The sequence below is a fragment of the Triticum urartu genome, chromosome 4 (genome assembly GCF_003073215.2).
Source record: "Triticum urartu cultivar G1812 chromosome 4, Tu2.1, whole genome shotgun sequence".
Taxonomy (NCBI): domain Eukaryota; kingdom Viridiplantae; phylum Streptophyta; class Magnoliopsida; order Poales; family Poaceae; genus Triticum; species Triticum urartu.
Window position 1 is genome coordinate 16,891,177 of NC_053025.1, and position 22,520 is coordinate 16,913,696.

A 22,520-nucleotide genomic window follows, 5' to 3' on the forward strand; every position below is an offset into this window, starting at 1 on the left:
TGCACCAGAATCATTTAATATCAATGGCTTAAAAGCGCACAACACCTTCTTCAATAGTGCCAAGAACCCCTACACTAGGGCAAGAATATCATCTGATCGGTTCTGGAGCTATCAGCAGCGCAGTTATTACTCATGCATTTTGTATAATCAAGGTCGCATTTTCCCACATATGCGTCTTGACACTGAAGCCATAACTCATCTGCCCTGTTTGGAAGAAGCGCTGGATTGCTTCAGAGAGTCTGGCTTGTTGCAGTTCGTCACTGACAAGGAGCACTGGAATGAAGAATTACTGCTCCAATTCTATGCCACTCTTCATATTCGTGGCTACAACAGGGATCCGAAGACTTGGGTCCTTGAGTGGATGACAGGCAATGTCCATCATGAAGCCAAAGCCTTTGATATCATTGAGCTTACTGGCCTGCCCACTCCAGGTGATCTCTATGAACCTGGTTGTCAGCTTCACAGTGCTGCTATGGAAAGCATCTTTCACAAGCCTGAACCCAACATGAGTCAGATGCTTAGCATGATGAAGCCTTTGTCTCCTGATGCGGAATATCCTAAGGAGTTCTTTGTTGAAGACCTTGAGTATCTGCCACGTACTATCTATCACATCATAAGGCGAACTCTCTGGCCCATCAAAGGACATTCTCCTCATGCAAAGCTGGAAGGTGCAATGAAGACTTTGGTCTTCCATATTCTTCTTGGAAAAAGCTTCAATGCACAAGACTTCTTTATCCGCCAACTTGCTGCATCAGGCTCTGATCTCTTTGGCTTGAAGTTGTACGCTCCATGGATTATGCGTCTGATCAAACTGCACTCAGCTGTCAACTATCAGCCCTCTACTCGCAATCATCTGATTTCTCTGCCTGAGGTTGATATGTCAGTTGAAGCTATCTATCCAGAGCCTGCCAAGGAGCCCCTATGTCGGTGGGAACGACACCTATGGGATCACAAGAATCCCTACTACGGTTGGCGGGGCGCGGGGTCGTGAGGAGAGCGGATCAAACAGATAGTACACAGTTTGTTTATCCAGGTTCGGGCCACGAGGATGCGTAAAACCCTACTCCTGCTTTGGTGGATGTATATTCCTGTTCTTGAGCTAGCTCTGGGGTGCTAGGAGCTCCAAAAAGCCGAATCCTTCTCCTAGTCGCCTCGGGCCTCCTTTTATAGAAAAAGGGGTCGCCACAGCGGCATACAGGAGGTGGAAAGGGTACAGTGATGCGAGGTTATCCCTCGCATTACACAACAAGGCGCATTTAATGCGTCTGCTTAGGTGTCCTTGCTTTATCGAGGACGGGGGAGAAATCCATCTCGTCCGTCGCCGCTCCTTCTTGTGTCGACACGCGCCCTGGCCAGCGATGCCTGCGATGCCTGCGAGGGTCGCCGCTCGACAACGCGTCCCTCCTTCTCCTGCGCCTGCGGTGGCAGAGCCGGCCGCGAGGAGAAGGGGGAGGGGGCGAGGCCGTGGGTGAGGCCGGGGCGCTCGGGGAAGAGGAGGACGGGGTGGCACGCCGGCCTCGCCCCCGCCAGCAGCTCCTCCTCCAATGGAGGGCCATGTTGGGGATGACCCTTGTGAGTTCTTCGTCAGGTTGCGCCAGCCGCCGCGCCGTCGCCTTCGTCTCCCGACTCCATTTGCGCAGGAGATGGACCTGGATCCGCCGGAGTCATTGCGGCTGCACATGAGGGGCTGCGAGATCAGTGGCACGCGGGTCCGTGTCGACTTCCCTGCTCCTCATGTGATGTATCTTCGTCGGGGATGGAAGACGTTTTCTCATATCCACAGCTTGACGGAGGGGCTCACTCTCCATTTTAAGCTGATGGAGGGTGGCCTTCTCTCTGTCAAGGTCTTCGGGCACTTTGGGACTCGTACAAGGTTCTGCGTGGAGAGCTCTTCTGATAGTGAAGATTCCTCCTCGAGCGAGAGTGACGAGGAGGACAGCGGCAGTGACAACGAGGGCGGTAGGCGGCAGGATGACGGGTCCGACTAGGTGTCGGGCGCTGCTCCGTGTGGCACCGGCGACCCCATCATCCGTGTCGCCGGCTCCTTGAACTTCTCGGGGTCGTCTCCTTGGGCGGCTGGCGTTGGGAGGCTGCGGAAGAGGAAGAGGGTGGGCGGCAAGGCCGTCAAGTCGGAGTACATGGGCACCGACGCCTACGACGCGTACTGACGTCCTGCCGCCTCGTCTGCGAGCTCTGCTTCCAGCACCGCCATCACCATCCAGCCTTTGGATGGCCACCAAGATGTTCTCTCGGTGTCTTCTGCCACCCGTAGCTCGCCTAGGCGCTCCTTTTGCCCTTTTCGCCTCCTTGACCTGCCTCCTGAGGAGAGGGACAAGAAAGGGATTACGGGCACCTTATCTCTTTTTAATTTGTAAGCCTTTGGGCCTTTGTTGAATTTAAAACCCGTAATCCTCTCATTCATGTTTTTCATTCCCTATGGACTGTACCTGACTGGAATGTTTCTAATGAAAAAGGGATGTTTGCCGGGTCATTTGTTTGTGGGTGAAACCCACGACAAGGAATAAATCCTTGATATCTTTAAGATAAACATTTCCTTGCCCGGCAACATGCCTCGCCATCTCCCCACTTTGCTCGATCTTCCTCACGCTTTCGGCGGAGGCCGGGATGAAGTGGGTTTAGGCTCCTCGTCCTATCCTTTTGCTGTCGCGACTACGACCAAACTCGGTCCTAGGAACGGGCCCTAGGGCCTAGAGTTAGGGGAGCACGGTAGTTTGAGGGTAAAATGAGGTTTCACATACCTCAGTCCGTAAGGAAATGCATGATAAGGGATAAAAAAACTTATCTGAATCTGCAGCCCCCGGCAACCCTGATTTGCCATGGGTGAATCTTTGCTCTTGCAGCCCCCGGCAATACTGGCTTGCCGGGGCCTAGATGCAGGTCTGTTCCTTTTTTTCTCCCCAAGTGGTTTGGCAAGGATATCTGTGTGTCCTGCGAACCAAAGAAGATAAAAGAAAGACAAAGAGATGCAAACTCGACCTCTAAGCTAGGGGTTAGCCGCCGCTAAGCACTATCAACCCTAACCAAGGACGAGACTCGACCTAGCATGCATGCTATAACTTAGGGCGCCAGCGCTTCATTTATTTATGCTCAGGGTCTGCGCCTGGCTTTGTACAAAGGGTTACATGCGTCATCGGCAAGGCTTGTACAAAAGGTGGCTTGCCGGGGGGGCGGCAAGCCGCGCCTCACGGGTAAAACTTGCGAAGATGCTCAATGTTCCAGGAGTTACTCACCGGAACGAAATCTTCGGTCTCCAGGCGGACTGCGCCGGGCCTGGTGACTCGTATTACCCGATAAGGGCCTTCCCACTTTGGCGTCAACTTGTTGGAATTCTTGGCCGATTGAACGCGCCGAAGAACAAGGTCGCCTTCCTCAAAGCTTCGGGCACGAACCTTGCGGCTATGGTAGCGGCGCAAGGCTTGCTGGTAGCGCGCTGCTCTCACAGCCGCCCGAAGACGATCTTCCTCAAGGAGCGTTGCGTCATCTTGCCGCAATTGCTCTTGCTCAAGCTCGTCATAAGCGAGTACTCGAGGTGACCCGTATATGAGTTCTGTGGGGAGAACTGCTTCTGCCCCGTATACCAGGGCAAAGGGTGTCTGGCCGGTGGCTCGATTTGATGTCATTCTGATTGACCAAAGAACTGCCAGCAATTCATCAATCCAGCACCTTCCACTCTTGCGCAGTCTGCCAAAGGTCTTTGTCCTCAGGCCTCGCAGTACTTCAGCATTCGCCCTCTCAGCTTGACCATTGCTTCGTGGGTGAGCAACGGAAGCGAAACAGACCTTGCTGCCGAGGTCTTGAATATATTGCATGAAGGTGTGACTTGTGAACTGCGTGCCGTTGTCAGTGATGACCCTATTGGGTACACCAAAACGGCACACCAGTCCTTTGAAGAACTTGACGGCTGACTGTGCTGTGACCTTCCTCACTGCTTCCACTTCTAGCCACTTTGTGAACTTGTCGATTGCAACGTACAAGTACTCAAAGCCCCCGACAGCGCGGGGGAAAGGGCCCAGTATGTCGAGCCCCCAGACCAAGAAAGGCCAGGAGAGAGGAATGGTTTGAAGGGCTTGAGCTGGCTGATGAAGCTTTTTCGAATGGAACTGACACGCTTCACACCTGGTGACTAGTGTCGTCGCATCCTGGAGGGCGGTGGGCTAGAAGAAGCCTTGCCGAAATGCTTTGCCGGCAAGGGCCCTCGACCCTATGTGGGATCCACATATGCCTCCATGTATCTCCGCCAACAGCCCCAGTCCTTCCTCTCGAGGGATACACTTCAATTTCACATCGTTCGGCCTCTTTTTGTACAGGACGTCATTGACGAACTAGTACATAGTAGAGTGACGGGCTACTTTTTCCGCTTCTTCCTGCTCCTCAGGAAGTTCCGCTGTTTGGAGGAATCAGACGATATGCTGTGCCCACGCTGGAGCCTGGGGCTCGACGGCAAGGACTAAAGGCATTTCCTCCGCTATAGGAGGGGCTGTCTCCACGGCAAGAGCTTGATGCTCCGTCGGAGCTAGCCGTCCCGTGGCGGGCTCAGTGTCTCCGGCAACATCCTTGTCGGCGGCTTCGGGGAGCTCGGCAGGAAAGTACTTGCCGGGCCCTGATTTTCTCCTCTTGTTTTGTTCTGTTGATGGATCAACGGATGGCTGAGTTAGCTGAAGCACAAAGGTACCTGGTTCCACAGGTAGCTTGAGGGCGGCGTGTTTTGACAGGTAATCGGCGATGTCGTTCCCCAGGGAGGTGTCAAAACGCTCTTCCAGCTTCCTCACTTCATCTACGTAGGCCTTCATCAACGGGCTCTGGTAGTCCTTGTTGACTTGTTTGACGACAAGTTGCGAGTCGCCCCTGACAATGAGTTTCTTGATTCCGAGGTCTGCCGCGATCCTAAGACCAGCAAGTAGCCCCTCGTACTCAGCAGTATTGTTTGTCGACACCTCCCTGGGGAAGTGCATCTGGACCACGTACTTGAGGTGCTCCCCGGTGGGCGCGACAAGCAGTACGCCAACCCCGGCGCCCTGTAAGGAGAAAGCCCCATCAAAGTACATGACCCAGTCGCAACTTGCCTCTTTGCCGGGGAGAACAGTCTCCTGGGTTTCTTCATCAGGCGTCGCGGTCCATTCTGCAACGAACTCCGCCAGGACTCGGCTTTGAATCGTCGAGGTACTCTCAAACTTGAGGCCAAAGCTGGACAGCTCTAGTGCCCATTCTATAATTCTTCCTGTTGCGTCTGGATTGTGCAATATCCGTTACAGAGGGAGGCGAGTAATGACGGTGATCTCGTGCGCCTGGAAGTAGTGACGCAGCTTCCTCGAGGCCATAAGAACGCCGAAGAGCAGTTTCTGCACACCGGAGTACCTTGATCTAGCCCCCTGTAGGAGGGAGCTAACAAAGTAGACCGGGTGCTTCATCATTTTCTTCCTTGGCGGCACTCCAACCGGCTGTGTCGTCTCTGCACCAACGGCATCAGGCTCTGTCGCTGCTATCACCTTGTCATCAATTTCTCTCTGTGCCACTAGCGCGACGCTGACCACCTGGTTCATTGCCGCTAGGTATAGTAGCAACGATTCTTGTGGCCTAGGCGCAACTAGTACTGGCGTGGAGGAGAGATACCTCTTCAAATCTTGCAATGCTGCTTCGGCTTCTGGCATCCATTCCATCGGGCCCGCCTTTTTCAAGACCTTGAAAAAGGGAAGGGCGTGCTCGGCAGACTTGGAAATGAACCTGCTCATGGCGGCAACGCAACCAGCAAGCCAACGTACATCCTTGACCCGCTTGGGCGCTTCAATCTGTTCTATAGCTTTGATCTTGTCCGGATTGGCCTCTATCCCACGCTGTGACACAAAGAACCCGAGAAGCTTGCCGGATGGGACACCGAAGACGCACTTCTCAGGGTTCAGCTTGAGATTGATCTTGCGTAGATTTGCAAATGTTTCTTGTAAATCCGGTATAAGGGTTGCCCCGTTCTTGTATTTGACCACTATATCCTCCATATAAGCTTCCATATTTCTATGGAGCTGGGGTTCAAAACCAATCTGGACCGCCCTTGCAAATGTTGAACCAGCACTCTTCAACCCGAAAGGCATCCGTATGAAACAATACGTACCACATGGGGTGATGAATGCCGTTTTCTCTTCGTCTTCTCTTGTCATGAAGATCTGGTGGTAGCCGGAGTAGGCATCGAGGAATGATAACAGATCACACCCAGCCGTGGAGTCAACAATCTGGTCGATACGCGGCAACGGGAAGGGGTCTTTGGGACAAGCCTTATTGATATCTGTGTAGTCAATACACAGCATCCACTTCCCATTTGCCTTGCGCACTACCACTGGATTGGCCAACCACGTTGGATGGAGCACTCCTCTTACCAAACCCGCTGCTTCCAGTTTCTGGATCTCCTCTGTGATGAACTCTTGTCGTTCCAAAGCTTGCTTTCTTACCTTTTGCTTGACAGGCCGCGCATGAGGACAGACAGCAAGGTGGTGCTCAATCACCTCCCTGGGAACGCAGGGGATGTCGGATGCTTGCCATGCAAACACATCGACATTCGCCCGCAGGAAGGTGACGAGCGCGTCTTCCTATTTGTCATCAAGGGCGGAGCTTATGGTGAAAGCCCCTCCCGTGCCGTCCTCCTTGACAGAAACCTTCTTGGTTCCCGGCGGTGTGGCCCTGAACTTCTTGTTTCTGCCGGTGGAGCTTTCTGGCACGTCCTCGACGGGAGCACTACACTCCGAAGAGGTGCGCTTGCCGGAGTGGGTGCCTGAGGTCTCGTCGGTCTTATTCTTTTTCCTTCCCGGGGCTCCAGCGGCAGGAGCAAGCGCCTTAGCAGTGGCGGCTACTGCAACTGCTTGTTGGTAGAGTTGGTCAGCGCAAATTAGCGCGTCCTTCTTGTCCGATGGGACGATGGTGATCGTCACAGGCCCCGGCATCTTCAGGGTGTTGTAGGCGTAATGTGACGCCGCCATGAACTTGGCCAGCGCTGGGCGGCCAAGGATCCCGTTGTAAGGCAAGGGGATCTTGGCAATGCCGAACACAATCTTTTTTGTCCGGTAGTTCATATCACTCCCAAAAGTCACGGGCAACGTGACCTTTCCCTTTGGTTGACTTCTTCCCGGGTTGACCCCCTGAAATGTTCCCGTCTCTCCGAGATCTCCATTAGGAATCTGTAGTTTCTCAATCACGGTAGGTGAGATTAAGTTCAGACCGGCTCCGCCATCGACTAGCATCTTTGTCACCTTGAGGTTGCGTATTGTTGGTGAAACCAACAATGGCAAGCACCCGACTGCAGTGGTGCGATCAGGGTGATCCTCAGTGTCAAAAATGATAGGTGTGCTGGACCACTTCAGCGGCCTTTGGGCATCAAATGATGGCTCTGCCGCTGTAATCTCACGCGCCCACTGTTTAAGCTGGCGGTGAGAGGTATGCAGCAAAGCGCCGCCATCGACACACATGGCCTCTGTAGCTTTTTGAAATTCTTGGTCACCAGACTCATCGTCCTCTTCGTGATCATCGTCTTCTGGCTTTTTGTCACGGCCCCGGGCGGGCCTCTCCTGCTGTTTATCCTTGCCGTGACGGCCCGCCTGGCCGTAATGCTTCTTGCCGGACCCCTCAGCACCGTCCTGGCCCTTCTCCTTGTCCCGCCTCTCATATTCAGCCCTCTGCTTCTCAGCAAGGAGCTCAACCTGTCGGCAGTTCTGGAGATCATGGCCCTTGGTGCGATGGATCTTGCAGTATTGCTTGTCGGAGTTTCCTGGCTTCTCGGCAGCCGCCAAGGCCCGGCAGGCGACACATCCGGCAATTTCCTTGCCAGGGTCATCTGCCTTGGTTTTCTTGGCGGAGCCGGCGTCATCAGATCCCTCGGCGGCAAGCACGGCTTTACCTTTGCGCTTCCTGTTGCGGCGCCGGCCTTTCTTTGCCAGGGCGGCAGTATCCTCATCTAAAGAGTCGGTTTCCATGCTGGCATCTTCGCCGGGGTACTTCCTTCCCTCTTCCGCCCAGGCACATCTGTCAGCAAGAACATAGAGTTCTGCCACGTCTTTCACCTTGTTCATTGCCAGCTCTTCGCACATCTTGCGGTTACGCATGTTCTGATGAAACGCGCTGATGATGGCGGCAGGGTGAACATCAGGGATATTGTACTGTACCCGGCTGAACCTCTGTATATATTTGCACAGACTCTCGCCTCCCTTCTGGGGAATGACATGCAGGTCGCTTGCTTGGCCATGGGCTTGGTGACCTCCATTAAAGGCGCCAACAAACTCATGGCACAAATCTGACCAGGAGGAAATAGAGTCTACCGGCAAGTGCATCAACCACGACATGGCGTTGGGTTTAAGAGCCAATGGAAAGTAATTCGCAAGCACCTTATCGTCGCGGGCTCCGGCAGCTTGCATCGCGATGGTGTAGATGCTGAGGAACTCAGACGGGTGGGTCTTGCCGTTGTACTTCTTGCCAACGTCAGGTTTGAAGGTGCGGTGAGTGGGCCACTGGAACTGCTGCAGCTCACGGGTAAAAGCCGGACAGCCTACCTCGTAAGGTAGGCCTCTAGGGCTCTCCGGGGCCGGGTGGTTCGCAGCAGGCCCTGCTCGCATGTCCGACTGGTGGCGCGCTCCACGCCGGCGCTCGATAGTGGTTCGAGCGTCTTCATGGGCTCGTTCCCGAAGAACTTGGCGCTGGTCACAGCGGGTACGTGGGTCGGACAACGCTATGGAGATGTCGTCGCCCGTGACGTCGCGACAAGCCGGCGTTCGAGGTACCGGATGGGGAGGAGGTGAATGCACCGTGGTCGCGGCGCCGCCGGCTTTTCCACCACTGGTGCGTGGGACTCCATTGGAGCGTCGACCCGGGGGCTCCACCGGGCTTGGTTCGTCTTTGTTGGCCACCGCAACAAGGCTTCGGATAGTGGCTCTCCATTCGTCGAGTTTCCCCGTGGTGGGGGGAAAGTCGAGGAGCAACTGCGCGTGCGCCAGGGCCTCTGCTGGCGTCGGTGGCAGTGGAACCTGCACGGATCGCGACGCGCTTCGACTTCTGACCATGTCAGAAGGAGCCCTATCATGATCCCGCGGTCGCATGCCGTTTTCACCAGGGCTTCGGTGAGCGGGCAGGTCTTCTACGTCCCAGGAGTGGCGCTCGGGGCTCTTCCCGCGGCAACGCCTGGGATCTTCGGCGTGACGACGCCGTTCATCGCGCGCTGCCTGGGAGGAGCGCGCTGTTGGCGCCGGCGTGGGAGTCTTGGAGGCCCTTGCGTCGCCTTCGGGTGGGGCGGCGGTGACCTTGGAAGACCCCGCTCCACCCGTGGAGGGCTTGGCTCCGCCTTTGGATTTGGCGATGTGTGGCCCGTTACTAGGCGCACAAACATCACCGCCTCCCAAATTCCGGCTGCTGGGACGGTGCTGGTGTTCGCGAGCAGCGCCCCGGGTCCTTTCTGCGACCGGTCCGCTGCTCGCCCACGTCGGGACGGGCTGTCCGGCTTCCGACTGGCCAACCGCCACCGTCGTCTTCTTCTTGGGCGCATGATGATGAAGAAGCGTCGAACAAACTACTAAAGCCGATTCTCACAACCGCGCCCCCTACCTGGCGCGCCAAAGATGTCGGTGGGAACGACACCTATGGGATCACAAGAATCCCTACTACGGCAGGCGAGGCGCGGGGTCGTGAGAAGAGCAGATCAAACAGATAGTACAAAGTTTGTTTATCCAGGTTCGGGCCGTGATGATGCGTAAAACCCTACTCCTGCTTTGGTGGATGTATATTCCTGTTCTTGAGCTAGCTCTGGGGCATTAGGAGCTCCAAAAAGCCGAATCCTTCTCCTGGTCACCTCGGGCCTCCTTTTATAGAAAAAGGGGTCGCCACAGTGGCATACAGGAGGTGGAAAGGGTACAGTGATGCGAGGTTATCCCTCGCATTACACGACAAGGCGCATTTAATGCGTCTGCTTAGGTGTCCTTGCTTTATCGGGGACGGGGGAGAAATCTGTCTCGTCCGTCACCGCTCCTTCTTGTGTCGACACGCGCCCTGGCCAGCGATGCCTGCGATGCCATGTAGGTAGGCAGGCAGCTAAGGTGGCGCAGTGGTGGGTCTTCACGAAGATCTGCATGCCGCCACGCAGGTGCCTGCCCAGCTGGTTGGGTCGGAAGTTGCATGCGTACGACGGTGGAGGTTTAGTCGACATGGGCCTGATGGCGGCCCTGTGGATGTCCTTGGTAAGGGCCTTGCCGGGGCCCCGGCAAGGGTCTTGCCAAGGCGCCTGTTGTCATCCCCGGCAAGGCGCTTGCCGGGGGTCTCGTGGTCTTCCCTGGCTGGTATCTCGCCAAAGGTCGTCGTCTTCTCAGTGCGTATCTGATCTTGAATGTCTTCACAAAGATCTGCATGCCACCACAGGGATGTCTTCCGAATCCTTGCCCCTTGGGGGCAGTGGACTCAAGGGTAATTTGCTCCGTAGGCGTGGGGCGAGTCGCCACGGCAAGGGTCTTGCCGGGGTTGCTAAAACTGTCTCCCGGCAAGGATCTGCCGGGGGAGTCCGCTTCGTCCTTTTTGCTCTTCGTGGTCTTGGTCTTGGCGTCGTTCTAGTTCCCTTGAGCTTCGGTCTTACCCTGGCTCACCCCCCTTGCCTTGCTTGGTGTGGTGGTGCCCGTGGCTCAGACTGCCCGTGCACAGTTATAGGGGTACAAAAAGTGTACCCCTCTTTTTGTACACCGACACCCTGAGTCTTCACAATGCTGATAATCAATGCTTCTCACAAAATATTGAAGGAGTTCAAGCTGTCACTCGTGTTTATCCTCTGGCTGGTATTACGTGTGCACCTCATCATGCCCTCACTGAAGCCACTGAAAGCACCATTGCACAACGGCCCAAGAAGCGATCTCGTGTTCTCAATGACCGAGAGCTTCTGGTTGCCCTTCATCAGAAACAGGATAAGCATCATGACTGGCTGAAGTGTCAAATGAAAAGCCTCTTGGTGGATGTCAACAGGATTCGCAACCTTGCCACCATAAATGCCTTTGTCGCCCATGAAACTTGTCGGCGTACATGGAAAGGGTTGACGCTTATGTGTTCTGAAGATGATCTTCAAGATGATGGCTTCTCTGAACGTTTCAAGTTTGACACAACACCTCCGAGAAGGATTGTTCTGCGGCGCACTCCATCTCTTGAAGACTCTGAGTTCTCCTCTTCTGCTGCAACAGTGGATGCCCGTGTCATTAATGATGAATATGATGCTACTTCACCACCTTCTGCGCGAATCGACACTGCACCAAGTTCGTCTGCACCGCCAAACAACACCGACGACCCTGCTGCTTCACCTACTCCTCATGGGAACGAGTAGAGGCTCTATGTCTTCAAACCTTTTTGGTCCTTACTGAGAAAAGGGGGAGAAGCATATGAGTTTGATAGTCTTCAAGCGGGTTCATATGGGCGGTTGCATTATATTTTGCCTAGTGTTTACAACTCTTGCTTTTTGATACATTTGGTTCTTTGAGTTGTAACACTTAAACTCGATGGTCATTTGCTACTTATTTGCTATTCTGTGATGCGATGATAAATTCCGCATGTGCGATGATAACTTCCGCACTTAAGTCATTCTGCAGACGTCCATTTTTCATTATGCATTTCATTATCTTTGTTATATCAAATCATGCATGATGAATTATCTTCATAAGTTGAAGAGGATCTCCACAAGTACAACCTTCCATGTGCATTTGCATTCCAAAAGCAAATTACTTATATGCACATCTTCAGGGGGAGCCCTTACCACTTATGAAGACAATTCCTAAATCCTTTACATTTCACATACTTTATCCCTGTTGAAAACTTCAACCAGTTTGTCATCAATCACCAAAAAGGGGGAGATTGTAAGTGCATCTAGTGCCACCCCTAGTTGGTTTTGGAGTATTGACGACAAATCTGGTTGAGGGACTAATGTGTTTGTGAGAATTGCAGGATAACACAGGTAGTAGTCCCTCATTGATTCGGTTTACCTACCGGAGATGACCCCTAAAAATGTATGAAGACATTGACGACAATGGTGGTATGTGAAGATATTCATATTGAAGACTATGACATGAGAAGACATTGAGTGAAGATTATGGAGCGTGAAGACTTAGTCGTTTCGTTGTTTCCTTTTCTTCTTTGTTGAGTCATAGGAACCACCGTACTGTTAAGTGGGTTCCAAGTGAACAAAGTCAGAGTGACTGAAGTGATGCTCAACCCAAATCCTATATCTTCGAGCGAAGACAATGAGAGCAAATCTTATCCAGAGCTGGATGAGTCAGCTTTGCTTGTAGCCCAAGTAAAGTTGTCGTGTGTGTTTGAAATCTGACCGTTGGAACACGTGTCAGTTCCTTAGTGACCTAGGGTCATTTCGGACATATCAGGTCGGGTTGCCTAGTGGCTATAAATAGCCCACCCCCTACACCATAAATTGGTGGCTGCTCAGAGTTAGTGCATGGCTTTTGTCGTATTGAGAGCAACCCACCTCGAAGCCTTTGAGAGAGAGAAATCCTTGCGAGGACAAAGCCCAAACACCCAGAGCCAAAGAGTGTTAGGCATCACTGAAGTCTTTCTGTCTGCGTGACCTGAAGACTTATTACACTTGAGGATTGTGAATCCTCCAGCCGGTTAGGCGTCGCGTTCTGAGCATCCAAGAGTCATTGTGGATCGCCGGTGAACGAAGTCTGTGAAGGTTTGGAAGTCTACCTTGAAGACTTACCAGAGTAATTGGGTGAGGACTGGGTGTCCTTAGCTCAAGGGGAATAAGGTGAAGACGTGGTCTTCTGAGTTGAATCTCAGCCTCCCTAACCAGACATACAGTTGTCACAGCAACTGGAACTGGTCCAACAAATCATGTGTCCTCAACAAGTGACTGGTTCTTTTATGAATAGGCGATTAGTGCTAGTTATCGACTAGGGGGGGTGAATAGGCGATTTTTATGAAAGTCTTCAGAACATGGGGGCTTTGAAGACGAACAGTAGAAATGAACCTATTAATATGCAGCAGAAGGTAGACTACACTAGACAAGCCATAGTCAAGTAAGCAATGAAGTGAAAGCACGAAGACTATCAGCAACTAGGTAGTATAGATCGGGATGGAAGATGGTATGAAGCCAAACGGTAAATAGTCTTCACACAGTGAAGACAATCATATCATGCAAGCAGACAATGACTTCACGAAGACAGACTGAAAGTAAAGGGAAGTGAAGGATAGAACCAGTAGCTTCTTGAAGGCAAGGATTTGGTAGACCAGTTCCAGTTGCTGCGACAACTGTACATCTGGTTAGGGAGGCTGAGATTTAACTCATAAGACCATGTCTTCACCTTATTCCCCTTGAGCTAAGAACACTTAGTCCTCGCCCAATCACTCTGGTAAGTCTTCAAGGTAGACTTCCAAACCTTCACAGACTTCGTTCACTGGTAATCCACAATGGCTCTTGGATGCTCAGAACGCGACACCTAATTGGCTGGAGGATTCACAGTCCTCAAGTGTAACAAGTCTTCAGATCACGCGGACAGAAAGACTTCAGTGATGCCTAACACTCTTTAGCTCTGGGTGTTTTGGGCTTTGTCCTCGCAAGGATCTCTCTCTCAAATGCTTCGGAGGTGCGTTGCTCTCAAACGACAAAAGCCGTGCACTAACTCTGAGCAGCCCCCAATTTATGGTGTAGGTGAAGGAAATATGCCCTAGAGGCAATAATAAAGTTATTATTTATTTCCTTATATCACGATAAATGTTTATAATTCATGCTAGAATTGTATTAACCGAAAACATAATACATGTGTGAGTACATAGACAAACAGAGTGTCACTAGTATGCCTCTACTTGACTAGCTCGCTGATCAAAGATGGTTATGTTTCCTAGACATAGACATGAGTTGTCATTTGGTTAACGGGATCACATCATTAGGAGAATGATGTGATTGACATGACCCATTCCGTTAACTTAGCACACGATCGTTTAGTATGTTGCTATTGCTTTCTTCATGACTTATACATGTTCCTATGACTATGAGATTATGCAACTCCCGTTTACCAGAGGAACACTTTGTGTGCTACCAAACGTCACAACGTAACTGGGTGATTATAAAGGTGCTCTACAGGTGTCTCCGAAGGTACTTGTTGGGTTGGCGTATTTCGAGATTAGGATTTGTCACTCCGATTGTCGGAGAGGTATCTCTGGGCCCTCTTGGTAATGCACATCACTTAAGCCTTGCAAGCATTGCAACTAATGAGTTAGTTGCGGGATGATGTATTACGAAATGAGTAAAGAGACTTGCCGGTAATGAGATTGAACTAGGTATTGAGATACCGACGATCGAATCTCGGGCAAGTAACATACCGATGACAAAGGGAACAACGTATGTTGTTATGCGGTCTGACCGATAAAGATCTTCGTAGAATATGTGGGAGCCAATATGAGCATCCAGGTTCCGCTATTGGTTATTGACCGGAGACGTGTCTCAGTCATGTCTACATAGTTCTCGAACCCGTAGGGTCCGCACGCTTAACGTTTCGATGATAGTTATATTATGAGTTTATATGTTTTGATGTACCGAAGGTTGTTCGGAGATCCCGGATGTGATCACGGACATGACGAGGAGTCTCGAAATGGTCGAGACATGAAGATTGATATATTGGAAGCCTATGTTTGGATATCGGAAGTGTTCCGGGTGAAATCAGGATTTTACCGGAGTACCGGGAGGTTACCGGAACCCCCCGGGGGGTTAATGGGCCATAGTGGGCCTTAGTGGAGAAGAGGAGAGGCAGCCAGGGCAAGGGCCGCACGCCCCTCCCCCCTAGTCCGAATAGGACAAGGAGAGGGGGCGGCACCCCCCCTTCCTTCTTCTCCTCCACCTCTTCCCCCCCCCCCAAGTCCTAATCCAACTAGGAAAGGGGGGAGTCCTACTCCCGGTGGGAGTAGGACTCCTCCTGGCGCGCCCCCCTTGGTCCGGCCGCACCTCCCCCCCTTGTCCTTTATATACGGGGGCAGGGGGCACCCTAGACACAACAATTGATCGTTTGATATTTTAGCCATGTGCGGTGCCCCCCCTCCACCATAGTCCACCTCGATAAAACTGTAGCGGTGCTTAGGCGAAGCCCTGCGTCGGTAGAACGTCATCATCGTCACCACACCGTCGTGCTAACGAAACTCTCCCTCAACACTCGGCTGGATCGGAGTTCGAGGGACGTTATCGGGCTGAACGTGTGCTGAACTCGAAGGTGCCGTGCGTTCGGTACTTGATTGGTCAGATCGTGAAGACGTACGACTACATCAACCGCGTTGTGCTAACGCTTCCGCTTTCGGTCTACGAGGGTACGTGGACAACGCTCTCCCCTCTTGTTGCTATGCATCACCATGATCTTGCGTGTGCCGTAGGATTTTTTTTGAAATTACTACGTTCCCCAACAGTGGCATTCGAGCCAGGTTTTATGTGTAGATGTCATATGCATGAGTAGAACACAAGTGAGTTGTGGGCGATATAAGTCATACTGCTTACCAGCATGTCATACTTTGGTTCGGCGGTATTTTTGGATGAAGCGGCCCGGACCGACATTACGCGTACGCTTACGCAAGACTGGTTCTACCAACGTGCTTTGCACATAGGTGGCTGGTGGGTGTCAGTTTATCCAACTTTAGTTGAACCGAGTGTGGCTACGCCCGGTCCCTGTGAAGGTTAAAACATCACCAACTTGACAAACTATCGTTGTGGTTTTGATGCGATAGGTAAGAACGGTTCTTGCTAAGCCCGTAGCAGCCACGTAAAACTTGCAACAACAAAGTAGAGGACGTCTAACTTGTTTTTGCGGGGCATGTTGTGATGTGATATGGTCAAGACATGATGCTAAATTTTATTGTATGAGATAATCATGTTTTGTAACCGAGTTATCGGCAACTGGCAGGAGCCATATGGTTGTCGCTTTATTGTATGCAATGCAATCACCTGTAATGCTTTACTTTATCACTAAGCGGTAGCGATAGTCGTAGAAGCATAAGATTGGCGAGAAGACAACGATGCTACGATGGAGATCAAGGTGTCGCGCCGGTGACGATGGTGATCATGGAGGTGCTTCGGAGATGGAGATCACAAGCACAATATGATGATGGCCATATCATATCACTTATATTGATTGCATGTGATGTTTATCTTTTATGCATCTTATCTTGCTTTGATTAACGGTAGCATTATAAGATGATCTCTCACTAAATTTCAAGATAAAAGTGTTCTCCCTGAGTATGCACCAGTTGCCAAAGTTCGTCGTGCCCAGACACCACGTGATGATCAGGTGTGGTGATAAGCTCTACGTCCATCTACAATCGGGTGCAAGCCAGTTTTGCACACGCATAATACTTGGGTTAAACTTGACGAGCCTAGCATATGCAGATATCGCCTCGGAACACTGAGACCGAAAGGTCGAGCGTGAATCATATAGTAGATATGATTAACATAGTGATGTTCACCATTGAAAACTACTCCATTTCACGTGATGATCGGTTATGGTTTAGTTGATTTGGATCACGTGATCACTTAGAAGATTAGAGGGATGTCTATCTAAGTGGGAGTTCTTAAGTAATATGATTAATTGAACTTAAATTTATCATGAACTTAGTACCTGATAGTATCTTGCTTGTCTATGTTGATTGTAGATAGATGGCCCGTGTGTTGTTCTGTTTTGGAATTTTAATGCGTTCCTTGAGAAAGCAAAGTTGAAAGATGATGGTAGCAATTACACGGACTGGGTCCGTAACTTGAGGATTATCCCCATTGCTGCACAGAAGAATTACGTCCTGGAAGCACCGCTAGGTGTACCACCTGCGCCGGCAACTGTAGACATTGTGAACGCCTGGCAGTCACGTGTTGATGACTACTCGATAGTTCAGTGTGCCATGCTTTACGGCTTAGAACCGGGACTTCAATGACGTTTTGAACGTCATGGAGCATATGAGATGTTTCAAGAGTTGAAGTTAATATGTCAAAAGAATGCCCGGATTGAGAGATATGAAGTCTCCAATAAGTTCTACAGCTGCAAGATGGAGGAGAATAGTTCTGTCAGTGAGCATATACTCAAGATGTCTGGGTATAATAATCACATGATTCAACTGGGAGTTAATCTTCCGAATGATAGCAGTCATTGACAGAATTCTCCAGTCACTTCCACCAAGCTACAAGAGCTTCGTGATGAACTATAACATGCAAGGGATGGATAATACGATTCCCGAGCTCTTCGCAATGCTAAAGGCTGCGGAGGTAGAAAATCAAGAAGGAGCATCAAGTGTTGATGGTCAACAAGACCACTAGTTTCAAGAAAAAGGGCAAAGGGAAGAAGAAGGGGAACTTCAAGAAGAACAGCAAGCAAGTTGCTGCTCAGGAGAAGAAACCCAAGTCTGGACCTAAGCCTGAAACTGAGTGCTTCTACTGCAAGCAGACTGGTCACTGGAAGCGGAACTGCCCCAAGTATTTGGCGGATAAGAAGGATGGCAAGGTGAACAAAGGTATATGTGATATACATGTTATTGATGTATACCTTACTAGAGCTCGCAGTAGCACCTGGGTATTTGATACTGGTTCTGTTGCTAATATTTGCAACTCGAAACAGGGACTACAGATTAAGCGAACACTGGCAAAGGACGAGGTGACGATGCGTGTGGGAAATGGTTCCAAAGTCGATGTGATCGCGGTCGGCACGCTACCTCTACATCTACCTTCGGGATTAGTATTAGACCTAAATAATTGTTATTTGGTGCCAGTGTTGAGCATGAACATTATATCTAGATCTTGTTTGATGCGAGACGGTTATTCATTTAAATCAGAGAATAATGGTTGTTCTATTTATATGAGTAATATCTTTTATGGTCATGCACCCTTGAAGAGTGGTCTATTTTTGATGAATCTTGATAGTAGTGATACACATATTCATAATGTTGAAGCCAAAAGATGCAGAGTTGATAATGATAGTGCAACTTATTTGTGGCACTGCCGTTTAGGTCATATCGGTGTAAAGCGCATGAAGAAACTCCATACTGATGGACTTTTGGAACCACTTGATTATGAATCACTTGGTACTTGCGAACCGTGCCTCATGGGCAAGATGACTAAAACGCCGTTCTCCGGTACTATGGAGAGAGCAACAAATTTATTGGAAATCATACATACAGATGTATGTGGTCCGATGAATGTTGAGGCTCGTGGCGGATATCGTTATTTTCTCACCTTCACAGATGATTTAAGCAGATATGGATATATCTACTTAATGAAACATAAGTCTGAAACATTTGAAAAGTTCCAAGAATTTCAGAGTGAAGTTGAAAATCATCGTAACAAGAAAATAAAGTTTCTACGATCTGATCGTGGAGGAGAATATTTGAGTTACGAGTTTGGTCTACATTTGAAACAATGCGGAATAGTTTTGCAACTCATGCCACCTGGAACACCACAGCGTAATGGTGTGTCCGAACGTCGTAATCGTACTTTACTTGATATGGTGCGATCTATGATGTCTCTTACAGATTTACCGCTATCGTTTTGGGGTTATGCTTTAGAGACGGCCACATTCACGTTAAATAGGGCACCATCAAAATCCGTTGAGACGACGCCTTATGAACTGTGGTTTGGCAAGAAACCAAAGTTGTTGTTTCTTAAAGTTTGGGGCTGCGATGCTTATGTGAAAAGCTTCAACCTGATAAGCTCGAACCCAAATCGGAGAAATGTGTCTTCATAGGATACCCAAAGGAGACTGTTGGGTACACCTTCTATCACTGATCCGAAGGCAAGACATTCGTTGTTAAGAATGGATCCTTTCTAGAGAAGGAGTTTCTCTCGAAAGAAGTGAGTGGGAGGAAAGTAGAACTTGATGAGGTAACTGTACCTGCTCCCTTATTGGAAAGTAGTACATCACAGAAACCGGTTTCTGTGACACCTACACCAATTAGTGAGGAAGTTAATGATGATGATCATGGAACTTCAGATCAAGTTACTACTGAACCTCGTAGATCAAACAGAGTAAGATCCGCACCAGAGTGGTACGGTAATCCTGTTCTGGAAGTCATGCTACTAGATCATGATGAACCTACGAACTATGAAGAAGTGATGGTGAGCCCAGATTCCGCAAAATGGCTTGAAGCCATGAAATCTGATATGGGATCCATGTATGAGAACAAAGTGTGGACTTTGGTTGACTTGCCCGATGATCGGCAAGCAATTGAGAATAAATGGATCTTCAAGAAGAAGACTGACGCTGACGGTAATGTTACTGTCTACAAAGCTCGACTTGTTGCGAAAGGTTTTCGACAAGTTCAAGGGATTGACTACGATGAGACCTTCTCACCCGTAGCGATGCTTAAGTCTGTCCGAATCATGTTAGCGATTGCCGCATTTTATGATTATGAAATTTGGCAGATGGATGTCAAAACTGCATTCTTGAATGGATTTCTGGAAGAAGAGTTGAATATGATGCAACCGAAAGGTTTTGTCGATCCAAAGGGAGCTAACAAAGTGTGAAAGCTCCAGCGATCAATTTATGGACTGGTGCAAGCCTCTCGGAGTTGGAATAAACGCTTTGATAGTGTGATCAAAGCATTTGGTTTTGTACAGACTTTTGGAGAAGCCTGTATTTACAAGAAAGTGAGTGGGAGCTCTGTAGCATTTCTGATATTATATGTGGATGACATATTACTAATCGGAAATGATATAGAATTTCTAGATAGCATAAAGGGATACTTGAATAAAAGTTTTTCAATGAAAGACCTCGGTGAAGCTGCTTACATATTGGGCATTAAGATCTATAGAGATAGATCAAGACGCTTAATTGGACTTTCACAAAGCACATACCTTGACAAAGTTTTGAAGAAGTTCAAAATGGATCAAGCAAAGAAAGGGTTCTTGCCTGTGTTACAAGGTGTGAAGTTGAGTAAGACTCAATGCCTGACCACTGCAGAAGATAGAGAGAAAATGAAAGATGTTCCCTATGCTTCAGCCATAGGCTCTATCATGTATGCAATGCTGTGTACCAGACCTGATGTGTGCCTTGCTATAAGTTTAGCAGGGAGGTACCAAAGTAATCCAGGAGTGGATCACTGGACAGCGGTCAAGAACATCCTGAAGTACCTGAAAAGGACTAAGGATATGTTTCTCGTATATGGAGGGGACAAAGAGCTCATCGTAAACGGTTATGTTGATGCAAGCTTTGACACTGATCCGGACGATTCTAAATCGCAAACCGGATACGTGTTTACATTAAACGGTGGAGCTGTCAGTTGGTGCAGTTCTAAACAAAGCGTCGTGGCGGGATCTACATGTGAAGCGGAGTACATAGCTACTTCGGAAGCAGCAAATGAAGGAGTCTGGATGAAGGAGTTCATATCCGATCTAGGTGTCATACCTAGTGCATCGGGTCCAATGAAAATCTTTTGTGACAATACTGGAGCAATTGCCTTAGCGAAGGAATCCAGATTTCACAAGAGAACCAAGCACATCAAGAGACGCTTCAATTCCATCCGGGATCTAGTCCAGGTGGGAGACATAGAAATTTGCAAGATACATACGGATCTGAATGTTGCAGACCCGTTGACTAAGCCTCTTCCACGAGCAAAACATGATCAACACCAAGGCTCCATGGGTGTTAGAATCATTACTGTGTAATCTAGATTTTTGACTCTAGTGCAAGTGGGAGACTGAAGGAAATATGCCCTAGAGGCAATAATAAAATTATTATTTATTTCCTTATATCATGATAAATGTTTATTATTCATGCTAGAATTGTATTAACCGGAAAGATAATACATGTGTGAATACATAGACAAACAGAGTGTCAGTAGTATGCCTCTACTTGACTAGCTCATTGATCAAAGATGGTTAAGTTTCCTAGCCATAGACATGAGTTGTCATTTGATTAATGGGATCACATCATTAGGAGAATGATGTGATTGACATGACCCATTCCATTAGCTTAGCACCCGATCGTTTAGTATGTTGCTATTGCTTTCTTCATGACTTATACATGTTCCTATAACTATGAGATTATGCAACTCCCGTTTACCGGAGGAACACTTTGTGTGCTACCAAACATCCCAACGTAACTGGGTGATTATAAAGGTGCTCTACAGGTGTCTCTGAAGGTACTTGTTGGGTTGGCGTATTTCGAGATTAGGATTTGTCACTCCGATTGTCGGAGAGGTATCTCTGGGCCCTCTCGGTAACGCACATCACCTAAGCCTTGCAAGCATTGCAACTAATGAGTTAGTTGTAGGATGATGTATTACAGAACGAGAAAAGAGACTTGCCGGTAACGAGATTGAACTAGGTATTGAGATACCGACGATCGAATCTCGGGCAAGTAACATACCGATGACAAAGGGAACAACGTATGTTGTTATGCGGTCTGACCGATAAAGATCTTCGTAGAATATGTAGTAGCCAATATGGGCATCCAGGTCCCGCTATTGGTTATTGACAAGAGAGGTGCCTCGGTCATGTCTACATAGTTCTCGAACCCGTAGGGTCCGCACGCTTAACGTTCATTGACGATATAGTACTATGAGTTATGTATGTTGGTGACCGAATGTTGTTCGGAGTTTTGGATGAGATCACGGATATGATGAGGAACTCCGGAATGGCCCGGAAGTAAAGATTGATATGTGGATAGTAGTGTTTGATCTCTGGAAGGGTTCTGGAATTCACCGGAAGGGGTTCCGGATGTTTCCCGAAATGTTTGGGCACGAGAACACTTTATCTGGGCCAAAGGGGAAAGCCCATGAGGTTTTTGGAAAGCGCAAAAGGAAGTTTTGCGGAGTCCAGGGGCTAGACGCCAGGGTCCCTGGCGTCTGGGTCTAGACGCCGGGAACCCTGGCGTCTGGCCCTAGAGTCCGAGAAGGACTCTTGCCTTTCGGGTGAAACTGACTTTGTGGAGGCTTTTACTCCAAGTTTCGACCCCAAGGCTCAACATATAAATAGAGGGGTAGGGATAGCACCCAAGACACATCAAGAAACACCAAGCCGTGTGCCGGCAACCCCATCTCCTCTAGTTTATCCTTTGTCATAGTTTTCGTAGTGCTTAGGAGAAGCCCTGCGAAGATTATTCTTCACCAACACCGTCACCACACCGTCGTGCTGCCGGAACTCATCTACTACTTCGCCCCTCTTGCTAGATCGAGAAGGCGAGGACGTCACCGAGCCATACGTGTGCAGAACTCGGAGGTGCCGTGCTTTCGGTGCTTGGATCGGTCGGATCGTGAAGACGTTCGACTACATCAACTGCGTTGATATAACGCTTCCGCTTCGGTCTACGAGGGTACGTAGACAACACTCTCCCCTCTCATTGCTATGCATCACCATGATCTTGCGTGTGCGTAGGAAATTTTTTGAAATTACTACGTTCCCCAACACCTCCCACAGGCCGTGTGTTTCCACAAAATAGTATCCTCCACGCCCGCTTGTAGCTGCACTCCGCGAAGGAGAAACCAAAGCTCTAGAATTGCCAAAAAACTGCCGGATGCGCTACAATGGCAGTGAAGTACAT